Source organism: Tachysurus vachellii, chromosome 14 (assembly GCF_030014155.1).
Source record: "Tachysurus vachellii isolate PV-2020 chromosome 14, HZAU_Pvac_v1, whole genome shotgun sequence".
NCBI classification, from domain to species: Eukaryota; Metazoa; Chordata; class Actinopteri; order Siluriformes; family Bagridae; genus Tachysurus; species Tachysurus vachellii.
Window position 1 is genome coordinate 5,435,220 of NC_083473.1, and position 25,752 is coordinate 5,460,971.

General features: G+C 39.2%; 1 protein-coding gene across 1 annotated transcript in view; it reads left to right on the forward strand.

Moving 5' to 3' along the window:
- The first annotated feature begins 1,087 nt into the window (after positions 1-1,087).
- LOC132856628 (zinc fingers and homeoboxes protein 2-like) overlaps positions 1,088-25,752 on the forward strand; it is a 45,604-nt gene continuing 20,939 nt past the window's right edge. Inside the window, exons 1-2 of the mRNA XM_060886259.1 lie at positions 1,088-1,292; positions 12,484-12,655. The gene's annotated coding sequence lies outside the window, so the exon portion shown is untranslated. The remainder of the gene's footprint in view (positions 1,293-12,483; positions 12,656-25,752) is intronic.

Consider the following 25,752-nt stretch of genomic DNA (forward strand, 5'->3'; position numbering starts at 1 on the left):
ACAATAATTTGTCAGTGGTTACATATTTTATGAACAGATCATGATCACACGCACACACACACACACACACACACACACACACACACACACACACATACACACACACACACACACTACGGACAATTTAGAGAAAAACCCAGAGAAAACCCCTGAAGCACAGGAGAACCTGTAAACTCCAAACGCACACATACCGTAGGACAGAGACGGGAATCGAACCCTCAAACCTGGAGCTGTGAAGCAAATCTGCCACCATGGCCGCTGCTTTAAGGTTAGGGGTAGACAATAATCAAAATAACCTAGATATAGGATGGTATGTGCTGATCATTTTGTGATGGTAGATTAATATTTTCAATAAATGTTCCACCAGAACCACAGAGGCAACCTTTCTGACTTCACTCACCTAAAGATTGTGACCAAAAGGTGGCGCTGTTTCCACTGTCTTGCTCCAGAGTCAAATCTCACCACATACCAGCAATAATACTCCATATAATTGCCAAAAATTGTTTTTTTTCCCCTCTTTTTTCTTTTGCGTCGACTGAGACAGAGTGGATAACATGAACGATATCAAACACACATGTTAAAACAGATAGCTGGAGTATAAAAAGCAGATAAATCTCATAACAAACACCTTATCGCGTGCTGGTGATTTATAGCTTTAATTATACACTTATTTATTGTTTCATTTTCAGGAAGGAGGAAAAATCCTGCACTTTTCTTTGCACATCATGTCAGTCAATTTGTTGCAAAATGTGCAAAAAAAAAATGTATTAAAAAAATCAGTGAAGGAAAATCTGAAACTGAAATGAATGGAATTATAAACAGAGTCGTGCATTTAATAATATCATTATTCATCATAATATTAATTATTAGTGCCAACAACAGGATGTTATATATATGTGTGTGTGTTATTTTTTTATTTATTTATTTTTTGCATGTAAAGTTAATCCTTCACTATAATTCCCCATGCTCACGTGCATGGCTGCTTTTTTTTTTTTTTATTGCATTGAGTTGCATTAAAATATTTTGGGTGTCGTATGAAAATGTATCGCTGACGTACAGGATCATGTGAGATTTTTCGTCCCAGATCTCCCAGTGCAAATGCACGGCCACTTTCTCTCTCCTCTCTCAGCTCTTGTGTTTAGGTTTCGCCCACCAATCTTTAAGGATTTGTCCACCAAATGTGCTGATTGTTGTGGACTCTGGGAAAGAAAGAAGACACAAATCTTTACAGAAAGATTTCACCCAAACAGAGTCGTTTTGTTTTTGTTTTGTTTTTTTGTGCTGGGTTGCAGGTAAGAATCCGAGTGATTTCTTTTTTTTTTCTTTTACAGTAATGATCATCATGTTATATTATATAACGTTTTATACACACACACACACACACATATATATACATACAGTATATACATTACTCTGGATTGCACTGTTGAAGTTATTGAGCTTCTTCCTTTCAATCTGCGCTTTTTTTTTTTCTTGGGTTTTGCTTTAAAATCAGCTTTACTACTTTATAAATGATCTTTAATGCCTGTTAGGAAAAAGTGTCAGGGTTTTAAACGTTAATATAAAACCGATAAACAACAATAACACCTCTTGTTATTCCCATAGACTTACTCAGATGAGCAGCGCGTTAGAAGCCCAAACTGTAGGTCAAGCTGGAGACAAACATCAACATTATATCAGCTTTTACTACGTTACAAAAACACTTTTATTTTATCGGGTGGAGTTACGTGTTTGTTTAGGTTTTTTTTTTACGAGTTTATATGTTTATATGCGCTCGGAAATGAAAAGAAACCACGCTTTCGGTTTAAGCACAACTGCACAAGCCAACTTTGAACATTAAAAGTGCTGCTGTTGCCACCGGCAACTGGGCTTTTGCAAAGGCTATTTGGGATTAGCTTAGCATTCTGAATTAGCTTAGCGTTCTGACTCGTTTAAACACCTTTACGCAGACATACATAATCTTTATACGTGTAAACAAGTTTTACGACTGTTTATAAAGTGTCTGAAACGTAGCACTGTTTTGGTTTAAGCAGAGAGAGATAACGGTGTTGTCATGGACTTCAGTTAGCTTAGTGGCTAGTCCTGTATTTTTAGCCCGACTGCTAGCCTGTGCTGTTCATCTCTTTCGTCTATAAGTTGACTTGATTTAAGTTCCATATCCTGGACGTTTTAGTTAACATTTGTGTGTGTTTTTTTTTTAAAAGGACATTCAAAAAAAAAAATAAAAGTGGTGCATGGCGTTTTTGGCTAAGTGTCTGCGTGCTAACAAGCTAACGTGACATAGCAGTACGGTGTATTATCACGGACATAGAGAGTTGTTACTGAACTATTTTACGCTTTATAGCCTGCACTGGTCCTGTAGCGCGTCTTTATGCGTCTAAGTCTTATGTTTAGTTGATATAAAATGCGTGCATGTGTTATTAATTAAACACAAGATAAGCCTGTTCTCTGGTCAGTACTCTGGTCAGTACTGTATATATAACACTACATGACCATCTGACTGGCTCCATGTTGACGTTTCAGGGCGATTATGGGATTATATAAGAGCTTATCTTTTGCAATTTACATTACCGCAAAGCTGTTTATTTTTTCATCATAACTATAATTAGGTTTTGCAGGTTAAAGTTCTGCACTACTGGCTGGAAGGTTGTGAGTTCAAATCTCAGAAATATCCATGTCATATCCTATTAGGCTCTTAAAGGAACAGTCCACTCTTGAGGACTTGCATATAACGTGATCTTCAGTGGCGTCCTATGTTACCCACAATCCTGCTGATTGTGCGTGCAGTGTGATTTCTCCCAACCCTCCTTTTATCTCGACGTACAATGAGCGATGCAGCAGCGCTTTAGTACTTTATTCTATCCGGCTCTACAAATCCTAGCTTCCAAAGCTTGTAGTTAAACCGCATCACACCAAAGATCTCTCGTCTCTGTTACGTCTGTACCGGATTTCTCATTACTAACAGACATTATGAGTGAGAACACAAGCGCTAACAGCGTCACACGTGGTTAAGCAAGTTCATATTTCTTCTGTTAAACACTGATGGCACAATGCTAGCAATACGTCCTTCTGCGGTGTCAAAGCAACTAGGTTCTCACAGGAGTAATTAAAAAAACAACACATCGGCATCAGAAACACTAAAGACCTCACAAAGGACATTTCAGTACAGTATAAACACATGTAATAGGTTTTAGGGTGGAGTTTTCCTTTAAGCAAAATCTCTAACCCTGAACAACTCAGCACTATGTTTGGATTGGATCCTCGCTTGTACCCTGCTTTGGATAAAAGCTTCTGCCAAATGAATAAATGTAAATAATCCTCTACAGGCTTGCGCAACACCGCTGTCACCACTCTGACCTGTTTCATGGCCCTTGAAGATTGAACCGAACACCAGCATGCTCCACTACACTGCAATGATTTGAATGGGTGTCAGAAAGAGAAACTGGGTGATTGAAAATGATGTGGATTATCATTGGGGCTTATCTGCTGGCACACAGCTTCACAGCTCCAGAGTTCAACACTGACTGTGGGTTACTTTCTGTGTAGAGGATTTGTGATTGTTCTCCTTGTGCATGCATGGGTTTCTTCAGGGGTTCCTTGGGTTCCTCTTGGCTTCCTAAAACACTGGTTACTCTAAATAACCATTAGATGTGAATGTGATTTTGTGTGTGTGTGTGTGTGTGCGCACATGCAGAGCCTTGTCATGGATGATTGTCCCATGTGTTCCCAGGATGAGCTTAAGAGCGAATCATGAATGAGTGATTTTTTTTTAAAGCAGGTAACAAATTAAAATAATTCATGCTTCATATCTATTTTCAACTTGGACGCTATAACTCATGATAAATTATAGATACTGTAGATATCACAGCTACCCTGAAACCGTCTATTCAGAATAGTAAAAATGATATATTTTCCCTTTTTCAGTGTTACGTAATGTATGTTTGTATGTTTGTAGATGTAAAATTCAATCGAACCCTTTATCATTGTTATTAATTATTTCCCTACGCTGCTGTTTTGCTGGAAGTTTCAAGTAAAGCTATACATTGTGAGACACAGATGAATACCGTGTTACACAGAAACGTCTTCATGTATTGTGATGTGATCTTTACCTCGTAACCAAGTTTAAATATAAAATCGGATCAGTTCCAGATATAAATTTTACAGCTATAATTTAATTTTCTCCCTGATGAGCAAGCCACTGGTGAGGAAAAACTCCCTGAGATAATATGAGAAAGACAGCTTGAGAGAAACCAGATTCAACAGGGAACGTCATCATCATCCGTGTGACGCCGGAGAGTGAGATTATAAATCGTTTCTATTACGTAACTAGCAAAAAATGCTGCCGTGTTAAAATCTTACGCTCATCTCTGAATTCGTTCAAATTTTATATTAGGTTTTCAACTTTCCAACGACGGAGGCTTAGGTGCAAAAGTGTCCGTAGCATTCTGAAGCCATCAAATATGCTTTTCATTTGGTACCACGAACAATAATCTCAAACGTGAACCAAATACGTACCACAGATACAGAGTAAGACGAAGGTAATATAAAATACATGTAAAATATTATACAGCTTTTTTTTTCCTACGATATAAAACGATTCAAACGGTTAAAATCCGACACTAGCGGTAAAAAAACAGGTTGTGAGATAAATATCCAGCAAGCTTAACTCTCAGCTTCTCATGTGCTCCAGCTCTGCGTCCTTCATAAGTCATCTGGGATCAAAATGTCCTCCAGAGGAATCAGTTCAAACATAAATTTCACAACGATTGTAATATCATCCATAAGTATACATGAATCACAAACAGAGATGTTGTATAATATCTCACATTACAGCTTAACAGTCTGTTTTTTTCCCCCTTTCGAAACAGATCAGAATAAGTTTTTGTGTATGTCATTTTTAATATTAGTAATATTTTTTTTCCCCATCTAGATTAGCTGACACGATTCGGTCCCTAGCTCTTTTCTTAAAGAAGCACGGAGCTGAATCTTTTACGGATCGAAAACGGAAAAAAAAAGAGGTTAGGTTTCAGTCTCAGCATGAAGAATGTATTCATCTGTACTTCGTATGAACGGGCATCTTGCAAATCTGTGTTGTTTACATACTGCAGAGCTTTTCATGAGGATTGTGCAAGTCAGGCCGAGTTACCGGGAAGTGCAAGTCACGAGCAGCACGTTCACTTTCCTTCACCGAAACCCACTGGATGCGTTTCCCTGGTCATCGTTATCCACAATTAGTCAACTGGTAATGACAGGAAGAAGAAGAAGGAAAGAACAAAATAAATCAGCAACGTGTTAATTAGTCACGTCCGGAATCCTTGTTGATGGATTTAAGATGGCAGGCAAATTCCTTCTCTTTCCAGAAATGAATTTTTTATTCTGTTACAGTGGAAAAAAAAAAAAAAGCTAAAGAAAGAAATACAGGATCGTTCAGTATGACGTGGTGTCGGGTTACACGTTTGCTTATTAAATAAAAAGACCACAGTAAACATTGTGGCTAATTATTATTCAGGAAAATCGCGGTCAATTAAAAAAACGTGTGAATTGGATCGTCAGTTTATCAAGACAATGCAGATTATTGTTACTGGAATTGGTTCTTTTAAAATTAGCCGACGTGCTTCGGCACTTAAAATAAAAATACCAGTGTAACACGGCGTTAATAGCGTACGTATATCATCCCAGGCCTAATTCTAATAATACCCCATTTGTGCTTGTTGTAGTAACCAGTCCAGAGTCTAGGCCTTATTGGGAGTGCATGACTGGAATGAGATGTTTACATGGCACAATCTGCAGCTTATAGTCTAGCAATAGCACGGAAACACAGACGCCAGCCTTTCTTTCCAGCTCTCCTGTCTGGTCCGCTGAAAAAGACACACATTTGAAAGTGTGTGTTTATTTCTCTTCTACTTCTTTTTCTTTGTCGATCCTTCTCACACTCTTCTCGCACTCCCGTCTTCTTTAGCCCGGGTGTGAGATATCTGCTGTATGGTGCATTGCCAGAATCTTACTGTGGCGCTGCCAGCCTTGAGAGAATCAAAAATCTCTCACTTTGGTCAGGACGAGCACGAAAGTCTCCACCCCGTACGTCGTACGTGTCTTAGGTCGACTTGTGAGTTTGATCCTGTAAGTATTCAGGCCAGTAGGAACGGAGAAGGTGGTAGAAGAGCCTGGATTTTGAAGAAACTGCTAATTCAAGCGCTACGACACGTAGTTGTGAATAAACAACAGTGTAGCGATGCCACTGTTACTGTAACTGCCTTGATGTGGTCTCAGAGACCAAGCTGGGATCCATGTGTGTATGCTGACTCCTGCCTAATCACTCCACATCGATTTGAACCTAAATTTAGCAAAGCGCTGTAGAAATCTGAAAGCTCGTTTCTGTCCATTGCTACCGTGGCAAAAGATAACACCACATGTCTCCGTGCCACTGGCCGCAGCCAAAGCCATGAGGTCACGCCGAATAACGGACACTTTTTCTGTCTGCAACAGCTGAAAGTTTTACTGCTCCTCGCTTTCCATCTCAGGGTGTGGGATCTCTGCAAATCTCACAAAGTTTTTATTTTTTGTTCCTCTAATCCTGCTGTAGGTTCTGTGCACGTGGCCATTTTTTTTGTTCAACGTACTCTACAGGTGATTTACGGCTCCTCTTAGGGTTGAAAACGCAGGACTGCCAGAGAACCACTGTTTAGTCTTTAATCCAGAACTATAGCGTGTCCCTGAACTGTCTGTCTCAGGAAAAACAGAGGGTGGTGAGGACACGACTTCTCGCGAGGACTTCGTTTCACGACTTTCTGTTTGTTATCTTTTATTACATAAGCGATAACAGAAAGGTGTTTCGTGCTCGTTACACCGCATTTCAAATTCAAATTTTCTCATTTGTCTCACACACAGTAGGGCGTGTAGAGAAATGCTTTCCGACCGTCGGTGTCAAAAATAGTCAATACAAATAACAATATACAAAAAATACAATTTTAATAAAGTTACAAGAAGGAAAAAAAAAAATATATATATATATATATATGTATGTATGTATATGTGGAAGGGAAAAAAGTGTGTGTGTGTATGTATGTGTGTATATATATATATATATATATATATATATATATATATATATATATATATATATATATATATATATGACTGCAGATCTGCTGTAGAAGAACATGACTATTGTGAGTGAAGTACCGATGTGTGCAACTGTAGTGCAAAAGTATGCAATATGTGTATTACAAAATATTTGCCTTGCAAAAAAAAGGTCCAGAAGAAGTAGTGTGTGTGTGCGTGTGTGTGTGTGCACGTGCGTGTGTGTGTGTGCTTGTGTGCTTGTGTGCTTGTGTGCGTGTGTGTGTGTGTGTGTGTGTGTGTGTGTGTGTGTGTAAAGTCTTGAAAAAAATGTATTTGTTATTAAATATTTACATTTAATGTGAGTAGTATTAGATAGAAAGTAGGAAAGATTTCTTCCTTTAATAAAATTGCAATTGAAATTGTAATTAAAGACAAATTGCTGTGGCAGAAAGGGAATAAAAAACACTCCAGGACGTGTTGTTATTGGAAAATAAGCAGCTTATATGGAAATAAATGGATAAAATGGAGGCATTTGTTTGCTCACGTCCAGTTCTGGCGAGATCTTCTTATGCCACATGAAGTTGATTTGTTTAATAATAAGATATTTAAGAGTTTGTCAACAAAAATGATTTTAATTGGTTTAAAACGACACGTTTGGGAACGCTTTAACCTTGAGTTAGTTTCGGTGTCAGTTAAAAGGGAGTGTGGACGGAGTCAATGGAGATGCCGAGCGAAACAATGTGACCGTGATAACACTCGGAGAGATCTAAGTTCTACAGAGCATGTGGGAGTGTGTGAAGTCATATTTGCTTAGTGAATGACAGCTCTTTGTGCACCACACGGGTAATACATCATCACCGAATATGGCTTCGATGTTCTTTGCTTTGCCCGGGTGATGACATCTTCCAGAGCAGATGTTTCCTCATCACTATGCCATGCCAGGGAGGTCCAGGATCATAACATGGGATGAGTTTGACTTGTTAAAAAAGCTTTGATTTTATTTTTCCACCAGTGAGTGATGAGTCATTGAAACTTTTACTTTTCGTTTTAATGTGTAGTACAACTAGAACCTCTGGGCTGTCCACAAGGGAGGATGGGGATTGGGCCAGATAAAAGATTTGCAAGGTAAAATCCCATTAGGTTTTTTTTTTAGTTTTTTGGGTTATGTTATGTTTGCTAACGTTCCATGGTTGTGCTGGATCTAGAGCTTATCCTGAAAACACCATTTGTGCATGGTGTGTCATATTCATTGCCAACCTCAAGCCTAAACACAAGATATGAAAGAGAAGCTCAAACACCAACTGGCATTATATTGAGGGAGGCACAGGAAACACAACCTGAGCTCAGGATCGAACCAGGAACATGGGAGCTTCAAGGTGGCAAAGCTGCTGACGGTGCATCTAAATATACTGAAGTGAGCATGTACATATACTGAGAAGTTAGTGGACATTTGACATCAAATTTATACGTGGTTCTTTGTAACAAAGTTCTAAATCATTTACATTTACAGCATTTAGCAGACGCCCTTATCCAGAGCGACTTACATTTTTATCTCATTTTTATACAACTGAGCAATTGAGGGTTAAGGGCCTTGCTCAGGGGCCCAGCAGTGGCAGCTCGGTGGACGTCGGAATCGAACTCACAACCTTCCGTTTGGTAGTCCAACACCTTAACAACTAGGCTACCACATCCCTACCACGTAACGAACCACACAAGTCTTTGTATGCCGTACAGTTACATTTTCTCTTCACTGGAACTTGGAAGCACATTTACACAAAGCCCCTGAGCTCCATAAAGACATGGTATGGAGGTGAAGGTTGGAGTTGAAGAACTCAAGTGTCCTGCACAGAGCCATGACTCATCCCCACTGAACACCTTTGGGATGAACTGGAGCCTCCTCATCATCCCAACATCAGTGTCTGATCTCACTAATGCTCTTGTAACTGAATAAACACTAATCCTACAGCCACACTCCAACTGTAGCTGCACTGGTTCAATAAAATAATGCCCACGCATCGTACCGATGTCGTTTGAATTTATTTACACACTCTCTCTCTCCAGACACCGTGAAAACGTGTGCGCCTTTTGAACCACATGCAGATAAATGGTGGTTATTTGTGGAAGACATTCATATCAGCATGTTAACGTGTCCATGTCGTTGCTACGCTCTAACCCATAATTCTATGGTCCCACGCAAAACACTGGCATCACGTGGGCATGACGTAGTTTTAAAAAAAAACATGCACATACAGGGGGGGTAGCACACACAGTGGCTTAGTGGTTAGCACGTTCGCCTCACACCTCCAGGGTCGGGGTTCGATTCCCGCCTCCGCCTTGTGTGTGTGGAGTTTGCATGTTCTCCCCGTGCCTCGGGGGTTTCCTCCGGGTACTCCGGTTTCCTCCCCTGGTCCAAAGACATGCATGGTAGGTTGATTGGCATCTCTGGAAAATTGTCTGTAGTGTGTGAGTGCGTGAGTGAATGAGAGTGTGTGTGCGCCCTGCAATGGGTTGGCACTCCGTCCAGGGTGTATCCTGCCTTGATGCCCGATGACGCCTGAGATAGGCACAGGCTCCCCGTGACCCGAGGTAGTTCGGATAAGTGGTAGAAGATGAATGAATGAACATGCACATACACATTCTCTGAACATCACATGTTACATTTTAACCTTCTGTTTAAATGTTCATGAATTGAATTAACTTGTAGACATTTACACCGACATCCTAGAGGAAAGTCTTCCCAGAAGAGAAGAGTTGCTTATTATAACAGCAGAGAAGGGACTTAATCTGGAAAGAGATGTTCAGGTGTCCACAAATTTGTGGGTATACAGCGAAAGGTATAGGATTAGCAGTCTTGCCAAAGACTCAAGCACTGGCTCTTTGGTAGTTTTGGCATTCAGACACACACTAGTTTACTAGTGCAGAGGTTTATCCACTTACTTTTTAGTCTGCACAATACAGATGACCATCAATGGCTACATTTGCGTGGCTAGTTTCTAACATTTTGTTCCAGTCCTTATTCCTGCATGAGTAACCACTTACGTACATGTAAACACCAACTACATTCTATATGCCTGGTTTATATTTGAATTAGAAATCATGAAGGGATTAATTCGAGTTTTTTCTTTGATAGTTGTGGCCATATAAATTTTTATTTCTCCGGGTTTTTTCCAAAAGGTTCAATGCATCTAGTTTTAAATTTCTGTGATAGCCGTTAGCTAGAAGCTACGGCCGTGATTAACACGCCTCTCGCCCAAAATCTGCAGAAAACCTGAGGCCGTTTTTAAAAAAAAAAAATTGCAAGTACTTCTGAATATCTCAGAGTTTGCTCGATTTCACGTTTATATCCTGGTGGAACTGACGAACTTGTGCTCCAGGTTCATAGTTCATGTAAACAGTGATGTGCCCTGCATTATTAGGCTTAAACGTCATGTAGTTTCTGAAAGAAGTTAAAGCACTTCGTTAATCTTCAGTGCTCTCTTGGAGCTCGTGCAGATCAGCGCTATTGAGTAACACGTAGTAAATGAATAAATAAAGTGTAATAAGATAATATGTAAAGAATGAAACACTCGGGCACATGCAGTAATAGGAAAATTATCAACAGCATGGTGGTGAGATGAGGTTAATTATTTTCCTATTACAAATATGGGTCTTATTTCTATTTGCAGTAACGTGATGAAAATGATCAGTTATTCATTCATTAACGTTGTCACAGCGTTCACGTCGTAATTTACCATATTTACGTTCGGATGTAAAAGCGCCGTAACGTGACTCAAGGAACGACGTGTTCTCGTGGGCGGTCATGAAGGAGGTGATGATGCATTACACTACGAGGAGCGTCCTAATTGAGTCAGTATCAGGTGTTAGTCATTAAGAGATGCAGCAATCAACACTGTGTGTGTGTGTGTGTGTGTGTGTGTGTTAGGAGCAGACATGTGCTCTCTTTTTAATTAGATATACGAGAGAAACAAATGGTGCATAACCAGTCGATTCAGACAGAAGGATCTCGTGTTAACGTCTTATAACGGCAGAAGTAAAAAAGAACAGATACGGCGTTAGCGTTAGATGCTGATAAGACGATATATTATAATATCCAGACTGAGGTATGGAGTCGAGTTGTTTCTTTATGGAACAAATAACAAGCAGCTGATCTTCATCTAATTTTTCGTCTAAAATAATTTGTGTAGACGATTTAAAAAAAAATATATTTGTACTTCTTTGCAGGGATTTTCGTTCACGAAGGTAAATATCGTATTAAATATCACTGGTATGATAAATACTGTCATAATATTTTTTCTAATATATCACACGTGATAACTTTTCTAACTACACTTGTAGATTCTAAGCAGCACATTTTAACCCCAGTCTTCCTCAACAGTTTTACTGTTTCAGGTGCAGCCTCAGACTCCTGTAACTGGTGATCAAACCCGATGTGGTCTTCTGTCGTAGCTCGTCCGCCTTGATGCTCGTGCACCGAGATGCTTTTCCGCTTCACCGCGCTCATAAAGAGTGACTGAGTTACTGTAGATGCATGAAGCATGAAGAGAAATGTTATTTTTTTGCACCATTCTGTGTAAACTATAGATTAATGTGTGTGAAAATCCCAGGAGATCTATACCAGTATATCACAGTTATGCCAAGCCACTGATATCATCTTGAGTTAGTTGAGTTTTGACCTTTTCCTAATGTTTCTTTGGCATGAACTTTAAATTTTAAGCTCTTGATCCCTTTATACATGATTTCGATCATTGCGCTGCTTCCACATGCTCAGCTGAACGGATAACTTCACGAGTAACGTGGAGACCGTTTATCGTGCATCGTAGAAACGTTTTCTAGCGTCGTACTCGTCGTACGGCTAATCGCTTAACAGCATTTCTCCCACTGCTTTCTTCCTGAAGTACTCGCTCCCGTCTTCCGCCCGCCGTATTAATCCCTCGTATTTGTTTCATCTGTCAAAGTTCCACGTTGGCTTCAGTTATGATGTTTCGCAACTGGGGCAAAATTCATTCAGGATGAAAGCCCACGCTGGTTCAAATTCACCCGCATTTTCTACTGAGATCAGGTTCTCGGAGTTCACTAGAGGCCTGAGTCGTGTTGACTTCTAGCTGAGTCGCTGCACGAAGTGCTGCGTCACTGCTCGCTGATCAGCGTTTCAGGCGACGGTGGAGCTCGCCAAAAACTGCAGCGGTGCTCGGCTTCGGCATTCAAATAACCTTGCCAAATCTGCCATGCCACACGTTTCCCAGGTAACAGCCTTCCGGTTTCTTGGCAAACACAAAAGCGTAGTAGTCTCAGGGCCTGTCTAGGAGAGGACACACACTCTCTCTCACACACACACACACACACACACACACACACACACACACACACACACACACACACCCACATCCCCTCCTCACTGCTGACATTTTTCTCTCGTCTCAGATTCCAGAGAGCTGCAGGACCAGTGACGGAGACAGAGAGGGAGCGAGAGACAGACTTGGTGGCGTAGCGAAGGAGACGGACATCAGTGGACACGGAAAGAGGAAAGAGCGTGAAGCAGGAGCCCTTCAGCAGGCCTTGTCCTAGGGAAAACCCTCACAGTCGCAGAAGTTCTGTGAGTATAGAACGCTGTTTATTGTTTTTCGACTTGTGCTCTGTTTTCATTGGGTGATGGTGTTAGGGGTGTGGATAAGCAGCACAGTAGTGGCATGGGTCTGTTTATTATGGAAGCATCAGCTGCTAAACACATGAGGGAGTGGGCTATGGTTATAAACCACATATGCTACACCAACAGGGATCACATGCAGTATGCAGTGTGTGTGTGTGTGTGTGTTTGCTTGGTGGGAACCAAGTATCTACACAAAATCAGACATTTCTGACAGGAAAATTTGACCTTGTGTTGGTTCCAATGAGAAAAAGTGTGTGTTCATAACATCTGCAAGATTTTATTACAAAAAAGTGATTAAGTGATTCACCAAGATTAAGATTAGGATTAGATTTTAATTGAACATGATATTAATTAGCCTCCAAGGATAGGGTCAGACAGTCTGGGGTGTGGGTGTGTGTGTGGGTGTGTGTGTGGGTGTGTGTGTGTGTGTGTGTGTGTGTGTGTGTGTGGGCTATCCAAAATAAATTAGAATTTTTTTTTCTAATTATTATGAAATAGTAATCATATGAATGTTAATGATCACCAATACTGACATCAACAGAAGCTCTAAAGCGCTGAAGATTAAAATTGTGTTGCTTTCTTCAGCAGAGAAGCTCACCAGGAGACAGCATATTTATTTTATCTTTACTTTTATAAATTTATCACTATATTATTATATTTTTATTTATTTAACTCGTCGTCACATGCGCCTTTACCTTTTTTTGTGAGAAGAAATAACGTACATAGAATGCTTACATTTTGAGACTAAATGTAAGTAGATCATCTTAAATATCCATCGTGATATTTTAACATTCACCCTTTGAGAGTGTGTTTGAATGTAATGAGAATATGTGGAAATGAATTATCAGGATTTTACTACGTTCATCACACAGAGCAGAAGTGGCCCAGACTGAAAAAGGATGTTCATCATCATGGAGTCTAATTTGGATTCCCCAGCATGAGCTGATCACTCTCATTAGAGCTGTTTGCCCTGTAGGCTCTCTGCTGGGTTTGTGCACATTTTATTCTCTGCCTGATCTCAATATGTGTGCACTGGACTGTTACTCTTCCACTAAAGCTGGAATGTGCAAAGAGGAAAACGTGTGATAATTAAGGGTGTGTGTGTTTGTCTCTGTGTGTGTGTGTGTGTGTGTGTGTGTGTGTGTGTGTGTGAGAGAGAGAGAGAGGGAGAAAAAGACAGACTTGTCATGTGTGCCTCAGAGCACCAGTTCTCACTCTGGCTAAATCAGTCTCTACATCTGACTGACACACACACACACACAAACACACACAAACACACGCACGCACGCATGCACAATGCTGATCTTGGTCTCACAACACCACACAATAAGAATAGAAAGATGTTGGTAAGCTGATATTAGCGAATGTATCACATGGTGGCTGTGTACAGAAGGCCACAAAAAGAATGAGGGTTTACTGTAACTTTTCCGGGTCCGACAGCGTGCGGACACGCAGGACTTTTTGCGCCCAGTTCAGATCATCGCACATCTAACAAGTGTCACTTCCTCTAAGATCCCTGTCTCACAGAATGAAACAACACCGTCTCATATGATATCATTACATGCATAGCGCTGTATATCAACGTCTCTTCACTGTTACTCACTTCAGCCAGACGGATCTGGATGTTAAAAGTGTTTTATTTCCTTTTATAATGGTTGAAAGAAACGTTCTTTGAACATTATAGGGTGCCGCTGTTTTGTTGGTGCTTTGTTAGCCAAACCTCAGGCAACCTAAATAGCTTGATGCTTGTTATGTCATGACCCAGATTTGGTGGTGAAGATAGAGACCTAGATCTCTACTGACTTTTGCAATAGCTTGAAATGTCTGTAGCAACAGTTGGCTGTTTAATAGAGGGTCGGACAGACAAGATCGGCATGACGGCACAGTGTGTACCTCACGGTTCCTGGTCATCTCTGAGTACAGGGATGAGTTTCACACCTTCTCCCAGTATATGAGTTTTTTTGTGTATGTTTGTGTGTGTGTGTGTGCGTGTTTTACTTGGGTTCTCAAGTTACTTATCAGTTACTTGAACAAAAAAAAACAGGGATTGGACTGGACTCCCAGTATTCCAGGCTGTATTCCTGGGATAGATGCTGGATTCACCACATAATCTACCCTGACTCAGCATAAGCCTCACGTGTGGAGAGTCTGTGTATAAGTAGCTAGTTATCAGGTTTGGTTATAGTTTGACACAGAAATTATATTCTGCTTTGTCTTTGAGGGTTAAAAGATAGCATTTCTCTTGCACACCATCATCAAATGTCATTATCATATTATTATCTAGCTATTAATATTATATAAACCCTACAGACCCTAATGTTTTAGCTAGTGTTCTGTGTCATTAGCTAGATTTAGCTCATATACTGTAGGCACACTCGTGCTTTGTTGTCGCAATGAGGTTTTGTTCTTAACTGTAGCTAGGATTTAATAGATTTTATAATATAGATTTTATGTTATTTGATGTAATATCAGAAATTAGCGTTTTGACTCGTGTTAGCTTGATGCGTGTGCCGGGTTCAGTCGTTCATTTATTCAGTTGGACCTGACTAGAATTAATAGCTAACATGAATTAGCATTATTCTAGCTATCTATCTCGCCAATTTGTTTTTGTGAGCTAATATGAAAAAGTGCCTTTTACAATTATGTCCTGAATAAACCTTCAGCCTTGTGCTAATGGAAAGTACTTTAAAATTCCAAACACTGAAACAAACAGTTTTTGGTTTTTATTTTAAAAATACTGAAAATTTGGTCCGTTACCTGGTTTCATTTATTTACATATTTATTTACATATTATTGATTTATTTGATTTAAATCTAGTAATAAATCATTCCAGCTGAAGAGAACTGGAGGAGAGAAATAGAAATAGATTGTGTTTCCTCAGCTCTCCTGCACGTCTCATCATTAATGCATTCAAACGGCAGCAGCTACTCATTCGGTGTTGCCAGACCAGGAAGGATCCCTCAATACTGGGCTATAATCAATCACCTCCAGTCGAGAGTGGCAGTGGACTGGAAGTAATCTGTTAAAGTAAACATTCAGTTAACAGTAAACCTATTGCAGGTTATAAACAACGAATCTAAACGAGCAAGACTGGCGTTGAGCCGTGTATGTGTGCTATTTCTTTTTGGGCACATCTTATGTTATCTTTAACAGCACAACCTGTACCCGTGCTGTAGCACACAGGGGGAAATGCTTTACCAAAGTTTTTTTTTTTTTTTTACATTCCTGATTTAGCATTTTGTTCTGCTTGAAAACAACGTGTCCTGAATTCGGTTTCCAAGGTTCGCCCAAGATTTTTCAATTTGGTTCACCACTATGTTAAATCTGTGCATATTGGGCAGGTTTGAGCATGTGGAATCCTTTTAAGTGGATTTAATGGAGCAGTTTTTGGTCGTGTAACAATGGAGCCTTTCAGACAACAACATCACAAGACCATACATTTTCCATTAAGTCCTTTGGCAGATGCTTCTATTCAAAGCAACTTATAAAGGCATACAAACAGTAGGTTGCAAATTAATTTAAAAAAAAATATATATATGAGAAAGGAAGTATAAATGGATTCATAATTTGAAAGAGGAGAGTTTTAACTATGTATGATCAAAAGCATGTATGTAACTTGGGGCTAAGAATCGTTTCAAAGAGCACTGGTATAATACAGAAACAGCCACATCATTGTTGATATTTGGCATAAATAACTTCAGTTGGCATGAAAAGAATAGTAGCTGCCTAATAGGCATGTGCTTATGGTTATATGATGCACACGATGTTGTTCATGGATCGTTTTATTTTTGCTAGTGACATTAGAGCAATCTGATGATTCTGTACACAGTGGATAAAGCAGTCACTGACTAACAGCTACGTGACTGTAAAATTTTGTCAGCAAGTATTATTACGATGCCTTCTGCGGAATTTGCAGTGACCGGTTTTTGCAAGAATTCCACCCCACAAGATTCTGGAATAAAAATAAATAAATACATCAAGTTTAACGTAGAATTTGCTTCATCAACCAATACAAAACAACCACAACTGCTTCAGCTAAGATGATTTCTGCAAGGTTAGACCTTTGTACTGCAACTCAGAAACAAAATATTTGCCGGCTTGATATTTTTATACAAAATGTCCTGACTTGACATTTTCATCAATAAAAATAGGTGCTGTTCTGTGCAAGGTTTGTTTGGAAAGGTTTTTATTTACATCAAGTTTTAAATTGGAATTTGCTTCGTCAATCAATAACCGTGTCGGCCGGTTTGTTTTTTTTGAAGACTTGGCTATTTCTGCTGCAATTCCAGAATATCTAAAATGTGTGCAGGCATAAGTTTTTATCTGAAACCTTCTGTCTATAAATTTAGCATGAGAAAAATAAGCAGTGTGATGTGCAAGATTACGTCTATGTTTTTTAATGTTTATGGTTACCATCTTGATCGGGGTACCACGCCAAGAAAGCCTCAGTGCACAAAACTTCACATACATATACTTGACCTGTTGCCTCAAATTTAGCAAAACCAAAATTAATTGTTCAGATCGAAGGTAAAGTCACAGCTAAAATGCTAACTATCCCAAAAACCATTCAAGCTAATTTTGTTATGCATTAATTCAATTCAATTCAGTTTGATTTTATTCATAAAGCACATTTAAAATCAGCCTGAGCTGGCCAAAGTGCTGTACATAGAGTTAAAAGAAAAAGGGAGAAAAAAAAGAACAAAAATATAAAAGAACACGTACAAATTAGCAACAATTAAAAGCACAGGAATAGAGGTGTGTTTTTAACATGGATTTAAATTCAGTAAACGTAGAAGCAGTTCTGACAGGTGGTGGCAAACTGTTCCACAGCTTAATCTTACTGCATTGAACTACAATAGTGTGGTGATTTTATAACTCGTTCAGTCCTTTGTATGGTCTATGTCAGATTGTCAATTCTGATAAGAGCAGGTCTGGCATCACTATTAGAGGGGCTTTCAGTGTTTTATGTCGTGGATGATACAGCGGAGGGTCTGATGGACTCAGGAGTCACAGGAGTCGGATGAGGCAGCACCAAGCATATGAAGGTACTGCTGGGTGCAGCCAGTGCTGGATCTCAGGCAGTTGAGTTTGACTCTGCATGGGAGTTCCCATCCAGATAGCTCACTCAACGTCATGTCAATGCAGTCTGGAGTTTCGGTTCACATCTAGGGGCAACTGAGCATAGCCAATCCGCCTACTTACCTGGTTTTGGACAGTGGAAAGAAACAAGAAAACCCAGAGGAAACGCATGTGAAACCTTGTCATCAAGCTACTGTCATATAAAACTATTACATTTTAAAAAAACATCTAAAGATTTTATAAGATCTACATTTGTTCAATGCACCGCTACGAAAGAGATATAAATATGGGTTGGTGCCAAGGAGGAGTCTGAAAAGTTCAAAGCCAGGGCAGTTCAGCAAAGGAAGTGTGTTCTACCACTAAAGGGCTGGAACATAAAAGCAAAAATGGCACAGTAATTAGCATGTTTACGGAGTGTTTGTTTAGAAGCAGTTTTATCGTTTCTTAATTAGAGCTTTGAGGACCTGATGAGGATCGGTATTACGGCTGTGGAAAGTGCTTCAAAAAATAAAGCAAGCTTTGGATCTGTTTTGTGTGTGTGTGTATAAACCTAAATAGCTATGGAAAGAGAGTACTGTGTGTATCTCGATTAGGACAGCGCAGACAGTTACACGTGTAACTGATGCTTCTCAGCCAGCGAAAGGGCGGATGGGTGGGTCGAGCTTTAGGGATGGAATGGACGTTTTGAAAAATTGATAACTCTGCAGAAGGCTTCCATTTCTTATCTATCCATGTCCATTAAAGCACCAGGCAGAATTTGCCAAAAGAGCTCTGTTACAGCTGCGAGTTTATGAACAGAGAGCCCAGAGCTGTACAGTAGGTTCTGCTGCATTTTCATCTATTAACATCGATGATCAAAGGACTAAATGTTCTAAGCGTAATGAACTAAGGTCAGGTTCGGGTCATTTGAGCACAGTGCCCATAAAACCCGAGCTGAACTCATTGTGTTTGTTTGCATGCAGAATTACTGATCTGCTGTGCATATCCTTCAGTTCCTGTGGAGTCAATATTGAGTTTGGCAGCAGCTGGAATTCCTGCGCTGCTAATGTGCTGTAATAAATCCGGTTGGATGAGAAGGCGGAGGTGGGCTCCTCTTCACTCGCTTTATTTGTTCTGTGGAGCGTCGAAGAGGCTCGGCCCTCTACTCCTATTGGCTCTGATGAGTACCGCATTAAAACTGATCCTGTATCCAAATCTAGAACTCAGCTGTAGTTCTAGCCAAGCAAGACACAGAACAATAATAGGATTCTGGTATGCACAATGAAACAATAGTATATAAAACCTTAAACAATGTGTGAGACAATATTTGGGTTCTGGAGTGTTTAAACACATTAGTATTAGATATAGCGGAGCACACTGGGTGTAGAATAAGAAAACTGTACATGGCATAGAAAAAGAGTTCTGGAACAATATGGAGTTTTGGTCATTCTCTTGATACAAAACAATACTCTGTACTTCTAGAATCTTTTAGTAAAAGAACAGTATCTGTAGACATTTCTATGACCGACCGATACTAAAATTCTCAGCTACAGACCAGTACACGGATTCCAGAATCGTCAGCAATGAAGTAGCTCTGGAATTTTAGGACTGTCATGAATAGAAAAAATACCCGAGTTTTAGAATTGTCATCTGGGAAATAACGCAGACCAATATTGGAGTTCTAAAGTTCTTAGCTATGGACCAGAATCATCAGCTGTGAAATAACACTGAATTTACAAAATGCTCAGGTAGAGAACAATTAGTAGGTTCTAGAATATCCAAGGACGGGCCATTATTATATGAAGTTCTACAATTCTCAGCTACAGATCAATACTAGTTATAGTTAAAGCTATGCTCTAACAATATAAATATAGAACTCCCAAGTACAGAATAGTACCCAAGTTCTAGAACATTCAGGAACAGACCGATATTAGGTTTTTGGACCAAAATAAAACTCACTTATAGGGTATAATTTCCGTGTTCTAGAACATTCACGGCGAGTTTAATATTGTTTTGTAAAAAAAAAAAAGAAAAAAAAAAGAATGTTCCCAATACCCAGGTTCTAATATTGGAAGCTATGAAATACAACTGAGATTTTAGAACACTCAGGCTCTAGAGTTGTCAGCTATTAAAAACAGTGGGACTTGCAGGCACAGAACAATACTCAGCTTTTAGAATTTTTTAAGATAGGAAATTATGCTGGATTTACTCATCTCTGGAAAATTGTCCGTAGTGCGTGAGTGAATGAGAGTGTGTGTGTGCCCTACGATGGGTTGGCACTCCGTCCAGGGTGTATCCTGCCTTGATGCCCGATGACGCCTGAGATAGGCACAGGCTCCCCGTGACCCGAGGTAGTTCGGATAAGCGGTAGAAGATGAGTGAATGAATGAATAATATAATTCTTTAACACTCATTAACAGAAATCCTGACCGTATATTAGAGATATTATTAATATATTATGGTTTTGTTAATTTGGAACGATACAAATACTGATATGAATTTGAGCTCATTATACAGCTTGGTTGAGTGTAAAGGTGTGCGAGAGAGGATTTATCCATCTTTTTACTTTCAGTCAGGTGTAGCAAACAAAGGTCATGTTCATTAACACAAATATCCACAGTAACTGCATGGTCAGGGTCATGGTGGTGTAAATTCAGTTCCTTTTTTGTTTATTTTGGGAAATAGCACCAGATAATACCTGCAGGAGCAGGATTTCTAGTTTGGACAAATTGTAAACTGTTGTTGTTTCGGTGGTGGTGTTGTGATGTAACTGAGGTTGAGGAACTCTCAGAGCTGATATGGTTTTCCAGTGTTCACATTTAATTAAACTGGAAACCCTCCTGATTTAAGCCACGCCCACTTTGAGTTTAAATCTGATCATCATTTTGTTATACTATTAGCGCATCGTAGGTCTTTAGGGTAACTTCAGTATTCTATTAGTAATATGTTTCTCTTTTTATTTAGTTTTATTTTTTGTATATTTTTGTGTGTGGTACAAAATCGTATTTAATTTATATTATGAATAATTTTCTACATTTTAACCGAGACAAAACTTTATTCCCTGAAGTGTTCTACCGATCTTCCGGATACATGCGATTATAGCATGTAGGTGACGAGCTCGGTAGCTGCCAACGTGATGGTTTTTTTTTAGTTCACTTGGCTGAAATGTAAAGTCAGACATTTAATAGCATGGATTTTATTTGTTTATTTATGTTGGTGTGCCTTCATTTTGGTTTGAATTCAGCCAAGTTGCTAAGGAACTATCTAATGCTGCCCTTGTCTCCCCTCTTGTTATTCAGAGTTGCTCTCTGAAAATGATGTTAAACTGACACCAACGCCAAGAATTTTAAAATAATGACTGTTGCATTTGGCTTGTGGAGCATTTTCACGTTCGTCAGTTTTTCTGGCCACCAAGTAGCATCTCCTGTGCCAATCTCAGGTCAGAGGTTCAGCCAGTCAGCTGTCTCTGTCAGAGAGATAGAAAGTAGTGAGGATTTTTTAATGATCGTTTTCTTCAGGGGAATATAAAGTGGCTCGTTTTTGCCAGATGACCCAGTTTAGTTAGGCAACCCAGTTCAGAAGTTTGCACATCCAGGCTAGGGTTGTAAGTCGCACGCTGATCCAGGACCCATCTGCAAAACAGTCGTTGCCAAATAGTATTTGATTATGAGTTCAGTGAAGATTTCTGGAGCATTTAAATTTCAGTTCAAGTCCATTTGAAAATCTTAGTTGCGTGTTTGATCGTTCATGTAGGAAAGATATGCACATTATGAAAATAAACACCACGGTGCTGCAAATTGAGGTTGCGATATGTCTTGTGATATATTGAACCTTGCATGTCACACGTGTTATTAAAACTGAAATGATTTCCATTTGTGGGATCGTGTGAATGTTCTCAGTCATCCAGAACCTCTCATCTGGAGCGTCACGATCACAGAAGCTCATCTGGAGCGTCACGATCACAGAACGTCTCATCTGGAGCATCTGTAGTTGGTCAGCTTGATCAAAGCGCACGATAAAACATTTATGAATTGGTTAGAGATGACGTTCTCAAAGTGGTCTCTGTAAAATCAATCGAACTAGAAATTACAATAAAAGAGCTGTTAATGAGATGCAATCTGTTCTGAATCTACAGTACATTTCATTCTTGCATAACTATATCTATGTTCTGTAGATGGAAAGTTCAACAATGAAAAGCTTAGGAAGATAAAGGGACACAATTCAATAATGGTTTTAAAAACTAAGGTTTATATATATATATATATATATATATATATATATATATATATATATATATATATATATATATATATATATTAGAATGTACTCATATAATTAATGTTTTGTGATCGAGGAATGGGTGAGTTGTCTTTTTTTATCACAAGGTGATAAAACAAATTGCTGCAAATGAAAAATTGACAGTCCATGGACTAGTGAGCTAATTTCCACATTTGTGTAATGTACCAGTGTACATTTTCTATTGTATACCTATTATGAACCAAGGAATAATAGACCAGCATTGTATGTGATCATAATTGTGTTGTATGGTTTTGGGATTACTCCCACAGGTCAGTTTAAAAAAAACTGTATTGTTGATGCTGATACTTTAACGCAACATAGTAATGGACAAAAGGTCCTTATTAACCAAGCTTACTTTGTAGAATGTTTCTGTATGCACATTGTTTTTTGTATTTTTCTTCATTTTCTTTGGGTCTATCCTACTAATCAGACTGTATAACGTCTGTTCTAGAATTTTCTTGGATTTTATTGGAATCCTCTCATACAGCATGACCTATAAAAGTCTGCTGTAATTTTATTTCACATGTTATTTAGTAAGCGCTTTCTCCCAGTCAGGGTCAGGGTAGGTCCAGAGCTGGGGCTGAAATCCATGAGACAGGAATTCACCCTGGATGGGTCGCCAGACCATCATTGGCATCATTACACATACATACATGCCTGTATGGTACGAACAGTTCAACGACTAAATATATCACTGTAGATTAGCGCTTTGCAAACTGGGTAAATCCAGGAACAGGCCAATATTTAATAGAGGGAGTACTATAGGTAACAATACCATGTGGAATTACTCCAGTGATACAACTTTTTACAGAATGTCTGTATGGTACACGAGATTATTTTTCTGATGCTATATTGTGTGAACTGATTAGTTAACCATCTGTTCTTGCTTGGTCTGGGATAGTTGAAAAAAATACATTACAATGCGTTTCTTAGAATGTTTCTGGTATCATGAATATCAGAATATCAGTATATCGTCGCTGTTGGGCGGAAACCTCGTATGTCCAAATTTGGTCAATTTCATATTTTTTCACATATCGATGCTATTGGTCAGTCCCCACGTGGGTCTGTTATTTTTACAAGTTATTAACCAATCTAAAGTCTTGAAAATAGCTTGAGCACAAATCTCATAACTCCATTGGACACTTCAACTATCCACCTCTTCCTCACTCCGCGGGAGAGCTTCACGGCATATTTCTCCTCAAGAATAGTCGCAACAAATCAACACGTCTTCTGAGGTAAATGTCTTCAAAACACTGGGCTCAAAGAAAAAAAAAATCTTGACCCCCGCTAGTTCTGGTGCTCGTCTGAGGACAGGAATTAAAGCCTGTGCACTGCAGATAAGGTACGGCGTTTTTTTAATTTCCTGAAAAATAACAGTATTGGAGATACGAGGATTCCGCCCGACAGCGACGATATACCAATAGCTACCAGTAGACACCAACAGACACTAATAGACATCAATATACACCAATAGATCCCAGTAGATACAAGTAGACACCAGTAGATATCAATAGACACTAATATACACCAACAGGTACCAGTGGACACTGCAGACACCAGTAGATACAAGTAGATACCAGTAGATAGCAATACATACAAATAGGAACCAATAGATAACAATACATACCAATATACACCGACAGATACCAATAGACACAAATATACACCAACGGATATTGGTACATTTACATTTCACATTTACAGCATTTAGCAGACGCCCTTATCCAGAGCGACTTTTACCTCATTTTTATACAACTGAGCAATTGAGGGTTAAGGGCCTTGCTCAGGGTTAAGGGCCTTGCTCAGGGGCCCAGCAGTGGCCCAGCAGTGGCAGCTTGGTGGATGTAGGAATCGAACTCACAACCTTCCGATTGGTAGCCCACTAGGCTACCACATCCTATCATTGGTAGATACCAATAGACACCAGTAGGCATCAATATACACCAATGGCTGTTACTAGACAATATACAAAAACAGATAACAGTAGGCACCGATATATACCATTAGATACCAATAGACACCAACATATCCCTAAAAGCACCAATAGATACCAGTAGATACCAACGGACACCGACACACAGCAGTTGAGACCAGTAGGCACCAATAGACACCAAATGACTACAGAAACCAACAGATAACAATACATACCAATATACACTATTATATAATAATAAATAAATGTTTTATTGTCGTCCGAATAAAACGCATCGTCCCCCGTTTGTTTTAAACATGGCTGTATCACCCGACCCTTCTCCCTTTTCTCCACCGGATGAATAAGGCAACATACTAATTACTACCTGAATGAATGTCATTGTTTACGAAAGCTGCTTCAGTGACTGATGCTTCGCTCGAGGTGGCCGTGTGGAACTAAAGCGCTGGTGTAGAGTTACCCAGCATGCATGTGTCACAGTAACACCACAGTGAACCCATAAACACATTTGTTAAAGAAGAAATGATTGAGGGAGGAGCAGCACTACCTCCTGTGAAGGGTACTGATCCATGTACAAATAAATAAATAAATAAATACATGAATAAGAAGAAATGATGGTTTTAATGAACACACTTGAAGTAAACACAGCGATGAGAAATTCTTTCTTCTGGACTTTCTCTTCTCTAAACCTAACACGTCACTACGATACAGTTGGACCGTCCATGACGTGTGTGTGTGTGTGTGTGTGTGTGTGTGTGAGAGAGAGAGAGAAATAAAGAGAGTGAGTGAGTGTGTAGGTGTGTGTTTTGCTGTGTTGTGTGGTTTTATGGTCTGAATGAGATCCAGATCTTCTGTGCTTTAGATTTCCTCCCTCACAATACTGGAGTAATGCTTCCACCAGTCCACTTTTCCTTTTTCTGTTGCAGGGTCTTCTTTTACACATCTTTTCTAGCATAGCTATAAAATTGTAACCCAAGGCTGTGTCATATTTAGGTCGTTTAGATTAGTGTAAAGGTGGCTAGTGTTCATGTCACCTTTTGTGTGACAAGGATGGATGGATGAAGTGGCAAAAAATTGGTACGGTGATATCTGAAACCGTATTTAATTTTACTGTCAAAGTACCTGCAAAACAGCAACGGCACGTTTCAAATACATGTGGAAAAACTGGTTTCACACAATAATCTGTTTTTAAAAAAAAAGAAAGAAAGAAAAAGGGGAAAAAAATGAACAGTCAGAAGAACAAATATTGATTTTTATCTGCGAGCGTTTAACTGCTGACAAAGAAAACTACACTTGGATGTAAACGACCACAATATCATCATCATATCATCATATCTCTCAGCGCTTCATCCTGTTTACTCCATATACATGAATCTATGTATGTTTTACAACGAGTAAGGAATAAAATCAAGTGGAAATATTCAACACAAAGGTGGAGTGAAGCTGCCAGGAGCTACGCCTAACACGTTAACGACGATTATTTTAAAATTAAACTAAAAGTATCCCAATGTGATTTATTCCTCGTATGCAACATTAAGCTGTTACTTTTCCGTATAAAATCAATTTCTTTTTCATTAAATTTACAGCTCTAATCAGCCATTCCTTCATTATCGCTTGAAGAATTTCTCCCTGGTGGATAAACGCTACAAAGCACTGACACTGGAGACTCCTTCCCTACAGAAAACCTCACCATCTTTTTTTTTATTATTTATTTATTTATTTTTTAATGATTGTTTCAGCTGAAATTGCTTTTGCA